Source organism: Euphorbia lathyris, chromosome 5, assembly GCF_963576675.1.
Source record: "Euphorbia lathyris chromosome 5, ddEupLath1.1, whole genome shotgun sequence".
Classification (NCBI taxonomy): domain Eukaryota; kingdom Viridiplantae; phylum Streptophyta; class Magnoliopsida; order Malpighiales; family Euphorbiaceae; genus Euphorbia; species Euphorbia lathyris.
Genome location: NC_088914.1, coordinates 83,870,627 through 83,877,010, shown reverse-complemented (window position 1 = coordinate 83,877,010; position 6,384 = coordinate 83,870,627). Strand labels below are relative to the sequence as shown.

The 6,384-nt window shown below is 34.4% G+C and overlaps 1 non-coding gene across 1 annotated transcript; it reads right to left on the bottom strand.

The window, feature by feature from the left end:
* Window positions 1-2,894: 2,894 nt before the first annotated feature.
* On the bottom strand, window positions 2,895-3,001 carry LOC136231438 (small nucleolar RNA R71). The gene has a single exon (XR_010689823.1). It is a non-coding gene; the product is annotated as a small nucleolar RNA R71 (small nucleolar RNA).
* Between the last annotated feature and the right edge of the window lie 3,383 nt (window positions 3,002-6,384).

Below are 6,384 nucleotides of genomic sequence, written 5' to 3'. Positions count from 1 at the left end.
TATACCCAGGAAGGGGGGGTGGTGGTACAAGGAGGTGGGATAAACTCCTGCGATTTTAATAGGATGGAAAAATCCATCTTATCCCTTAAATTAATGTTATGTAGTTTAAATAAGGTTAAAATAGTAAAATGTTTTATTTTATCCCTATCCCACATACCAAACATTGAATAATAATTCCCGACTATCATATTTTTATCCTTATTCCAACCATTTATCCTTATCCCTATCCCAACCTTTATCCCTATCCTTATCCCAATAGAATACCAAACGCCCGTTAGAGTTTAAAAAATATATTCCGACACTTATGGCACCATAATGAGCACCTATGGCACCGTAATGAACATGTTGTCAGGAATTCCAAGTGATTCCTGTCAACTACATTTTGGGCAGTGGTGTGAAGCTAGTGTCCAAATATATAATAAAGTTTTTTAAATTTTTTTATTATATTACAAAAATAAAAATAAAAATTATATAAAAATTATTAAAAATTTTAGGGTTAAATTGGGCACAATTTCATAAATTAGAATTAAACTCCACTTCGTTTGAAATTTAAGGTTAAATATTTATTGCATTACTAACAAATTTTTTTTTATTTAGTGTATTAATAACACAATAATTTTAAACAGTTTCATAAAAAAAATGTGATTAATTTATATGTCGCAGGTTTAGCCTTTTGAAACTGTCTAAAATATTTGACTGTACTATTAATATAGTAACAAAAAAAAATATTGTTAAACCCAAAATATACCTAAAATATCATTAATATTTACATCAGTTTTGCTACGAATTCGTACTGTTTATATCTGTTTAACGTACTTTTACGTCCGAATATGTTTCTTTCATGCAAGGTACCTAAATATTTGGTAAAATCCAAATAGGAACGAAAAGAGGTTAAAAACGGAAGAAAAACCCTACAAAAGGAGTCAAGGACGACGAAAATCAAACGTGCCGAAACGAGGACGAGGACGAAGTCAGAAACGGAGAAATATCCTCCGTGTCGCGACCGAGAATCCATCATTCTCAGTCGCGACACGCGTCACCCAGTTCTTCCCTTACCATTTCGAAGACTTAATATATGTTCCCCCATTCTCGGCCGAGAATATACATTCTCGGTAAGTTCAGATTTCCAGGAAACATACTTCGCACATGTTCGTTTTCGACGAAACACGTCCTTTCGATTGGATAAGAACGCCTCTTCACAAGCAGACACGTTCCTTAGACACAGCTCCTCAACATCTATAAATAGAGAGTTGATTTCAGAGTTAAAATATATTGAAGAGAAGACTTAGTACAGAATTAATGCAGAAATTCTGAGTCAAGCGATTCAGAGTTAGAAGTTCGATTTTGTAAAAAGCAATATGATGTACACACATTGTTTATCAAATAATTACAAACACAGTAGCATTTAGATTTGTTCATATTAGTTTACATTTTGGTAGTAGATAGACCAATCTCTATTCCGAAGATTCAGCGAGAAGATTTAGTAGAGGATTCGCCCCGGAGCCTGACAAACTCTAACGAGGTTCAAGGAAAGGATTGACAAACCGTTCGCTTGAAAGTCGTCGAAAGCTTCCATGCTTCTTGTTCTCTGTAAACTTGTATCAAATTCATACTTCATCTAACAAAATTTATTCTATTCGATAGATTTTTATGTAGCACTTATAGTAAATGATCCGAAGTGAGTTCTGGTGTTTTCATTAAAACATAGTTGCATTCAAAATCTTTACAAGGAAACTTTGTTGAACACTTAGGCAAATTGGTATCTTGGATAAAGTATCAATTCGGTTAAGGAAGCAATCTAACCAGTTAGGGGATTGTTGCGTTCAATGCCTTTTAATTGAAGGAGTTTACGTTATTACATTTATTTAATTTATACAAAGTTTAAAGCTGTTTTCTTTGCTTAATGCAAACGAATACATTTATTCACTTTTCTAAAGCACTAAACGTTTCTGTCTTGTAAATTCATCCTTAAATCAGAAGTGATTTCTAACATTCTTCATACTCTAATCTAATTCTTATTCTATCAATTTCTAAACCAAATCCAATTAAACGATTTTCCATATTATAAACCTAAAACGTGAATCAAACTGAATTAAAATAAGTTTTCGTTAAAAAAGCGTTCCCTGTGGGATCGATATCTTTTTATTACTACAAGCGAAACCATGCACTTGCGGAAATCGCTCAACAAGTTTTTGGCGCCGTTGCCGGGGATCGCCAATTTTTTTAACAAAAATTTAGATTTTTCGTGTTTTATTTCGAATCTAGGTTTACACATACTTATTCAAACTTTTATATTTAATTTATTTCAAATTACTAACATATTTATTTTTCAAATTCTGTTTTGAAGGTAGTTTCGGTTCGTGCAAGATTTCAGGTTCATGCGCAGTTCTCGAAGTTCAGGCACCACACCAGACCCTATAGACCCAGAAATTGAAAGAACCATTAAAAAGAACAAGAAAAACAAGAAAAACAAAAACAAAACTCCATTAAAAATTAGAGATACCGAGCCAGAAAAAATGGCAGATCCACCAACACTTATGGATTACGCTAGGCCAGGAGTGGCCGGTGTGACCAACAACATAGTTAGACCCAGAATTGCCGCAAACCAATTTGAAATTAAGCCCGCTTTGCTTAATATGTTACAAAATAATGTGACGTTTTTTGGGTTACCTAACGAAAATCCTAACACCCACTTGACAAATTTCCTTAAAATTTGTGAAACTTTTAAAATAACAGACGTGACTGCCGAAGCAATCAAACTTCGCCTCTTTCCTTTCACTTTGAAGGATAGAGCCAAAGAATGGTTAACTTCTATGCCAGCCGCAACTTTTGAAACTTGGGAACAATTAGCCCAAGCGTTTTTATCAAAATATTTTCCTTTAGCAAAAACCGCAAGAGTCATAAAAGAGTTAACATCTTTTTCTCAAAATGATAATGAAACTCTTTATGAGGCTTGGGAACGTTTTAAAGAACTTCAACGTTTATGCCCACACCACCAATTGCCCGATGCACTTTTAATGCAAACATTTTATAATGGTTTAAACCCTACAACAAGAGGTTCATTAGATGCTATGTCGGGAGGGTTATTTATGAAGAAGACATCTGCCCAAGCAAGAGAACTTTTGGAGGAAATGGCGTTAAACAGCAGCATGTGGACACATACCGGTGGCGAAGCCATCATCCTCAAACACATCATCCGTTAAAGGTATAGTAAATCTTGATCCAGTTGCGATGCTACAAGCCCAATTTTCTGCCTTATCACACAAAATTGATAGGTTTATGGCACCGTGCGATTCTAACGGTAATCCAATCCCAGCGGATGTGGATTATAAAGGTATGAGCGAGAATGAACAGGTAAATTTTGTCCAAGGGCAAAACCAAACTAATAACCCTTATTCCAATACTTATAATCCTGGATGGAGAAATCATCCTAACTTTAACTGGAAGGATAATAATAATGCGAATGCTAATCAAAATCGTACCAATAATTATCAAAATCAATCAAGAGATACGATTAGTACTTTATCTTCTAAAATCGACAAATTCATAGATGCTATGAGTGGAAAAATAAGTAATCACGACGATGGTTTTAAACGGATCGAGAATAAATTCGATCAGCTTATTAAAAACCATTCATCTAGTATCCATAATTTGGAGGTTCAAATTGGACAACTTGCTAAATCAATTCCATCCCGAAAAGAGGGAAGTCTTCCCAGCCATACGGAAGAAAATCCTAAAGAACATGTGAGGGCTATCACTCTTCATTCAGGGAAAAATTACTTAGGTCCGGAAATGCCCGAAGATTCAACTTTACCAGGAACTAATTTGCCAAAATCCAAAGAAGATACATTAAACGCAAAAAGTTCACCAATTGGCTCAAGTACAAAAATTTTTGTACCCAAACCACCTTTTCCACACAAAGTCTGAAATAAGGACTATGACAAACAACTTTTAACATTTTTAGATAAACTTAAAAATTTGCACATTAATTTGACATTTATGGGTGCGATTACACAAATTCCCAATTATGGTAAGTTCTTAAAAGATTTAATTTCGAAGAAAATTAGTTGGGAAGGGATTTCATCCATTTCACTCACTGAAGACTGTAGTTCGATAGTGTCGAGTAATTTGCCTACTAAACTCAAAGATCCCGGATGTTTTACTATTCCGTGTAAATTGGGAGATATTGAATTCCCAAGTTGTCTTTGTGATTTAGGAGCAAGTATAAACTTAATGCCATTATCTATTTTTAATAAGTTAGGTTTAGAAGAAGATATCAAACGTACCAATATGGTTTTGCAATTAGCGGATCAAACCACTAAAAGACCATATGGTATAATTGAAGATGTTTTAGTTAAAGTCGACAAATTTATTTTTCCTACCGATTTCGTTATATTAGATTTTGCATATGACGTTAATTGTCCACTGATTTTTGGCAGACCGTTTATGAACACGGGACGTGCTCTAGTTGATATGTCGAAAGGGAAAGTAGTTTTAAGGATTGGAGACGATAAAATTGAGTTTAATATGAACAAAGCGATGAAATATCCTATGGAGGAATTCACTTGTATGAAACTTGACTTAGTTGAAGAATGTGTCAATGACATTATTCAAAAAGAAGAAATAATAGAACCTATAATGGGAGAAGAATTAGAAGATAAGGACCTAGAGCCTTTGATTCGAGAAGATGGACCAGTTCTGCCTTTAATTGTACTTCCCCCTAAATTAGAACTTAAAGAGTTACCAAGCCATTTGAGGTACGCTTTCTTAGGCGAAGGCGATTCTCTACCTATAATTATATCTAACAAATTAACACATGTTCAAGAAGAAAAATTGAAAAAAGTTGTTAGAAATAGAATAGGAAGTATGAGATGGAAAATTTCAGACTTAAAAGGAATTAATCCTAGTATTGTAATGCATAGAATTCACTTAGAAGAAGATAAGCCACCTAAAGCGGATAGGCAAAGATGCTTAAATCCGAACATGAAAGAGGTAGTAAAAAATGAGATTACTAAACTTTTAGACAATGGAATCATTTATCCTATTTCAGATAGTGAATGAGTTAGTCCAATCCATTGTGTACCTAAAAAGGGAGGCATAATTGTTGTTAGGAATGACGAAGGTGAATTAATACCTACGCGAACCACCACCGGTTGGAGGGTTTGTATAGATTATAGGAACCTTAACAAAGCAACCAGGAAAGACCATTTTCCTCTACCTTTCATTGATCAAATGATCGAAAGGATAGCTGGTCATGCTTTCTATTGTTTTCTAGATGGTTACTCCGGATTCTTTCAAATTTATATTTACCCGGATGACCAAGATAAGACAACCTTCACATGTCCTTATGGAACCTTTGCATATAGGAGAATGCCTTTTGGTCTATGCAATGCACCAGCAACATTTCAACGTTGTATGACTGCAATTTTTAACGATTTCATTGAAGATATCATGGAAGTTTTTATGGATGATTTTTCCGTTTATGGAGATTCTTTCGAAGCATGTTTACAGAACTTGGGCAAAGTTCTGTCTAGATGTGAAGAAACGAATTTAGTGTTGAACTGGGAAAAATGTCATTTCATGGTTGACGAGGGAATTGTTTTAGGTCATAGAATATCTGAAAAAGGATTAGAAGTAGATAGAGCAAAAACTTCAATAATAGAAAAATTACCCCCTCCAACTACTGTTAAGGGAGTAAGGTCATTTTTAGGACACGCAGGTTTTTACAGACGATTTATTAAAAACTTCTTTGTAATTTCCAAACCACTTACTAATTTATTAATGAAAGACTCAACCTTTGATTTCAATGAAGATTGCGTTAAAGCTTTCGAAACATTGAAAGCAGCTTTATTCAGTGCACCCATTATTGCTAAACCCAATTGGGATTTACCTTTTGAAATCATGTGTGATGCAAGTGACTTAGCCGTCGGATGTGTTTTAGGTCAAAGGAAGGATAAGAAACTTCATGTTATTTATTATGCAAGTCACACACTGTCAGGTGCACAATTAAATTACACCACAACCGAGAAAGAAATGCTAGCAGTAGTTTTTGCATGTGATAAGTTTAGGTCGTACCTGTTAGGTTCTAAATTTATTATTTATACTGATCACGCAGCTTTAAGGTATCTATTTGCTAAAAAAGATGCAAAACCGCGTCTGATTAGATGGGTTTTGTTATTACAAGAATTTGATATAGAAATCAAAGATAAAAAGGGAGTAGAAAACCTTGTCGCCGATCATCTATCAAGACTCGAAGATGAAAACGGTCCTATAGGTGAAACTATCGGTATACGAGATGATTTCCCTGATGAATATCTCTATCAAATAAAGAGTGTCATGTCACCATGGTATGCGGATATAGCAAATTATCTCGCAGCTAACGTT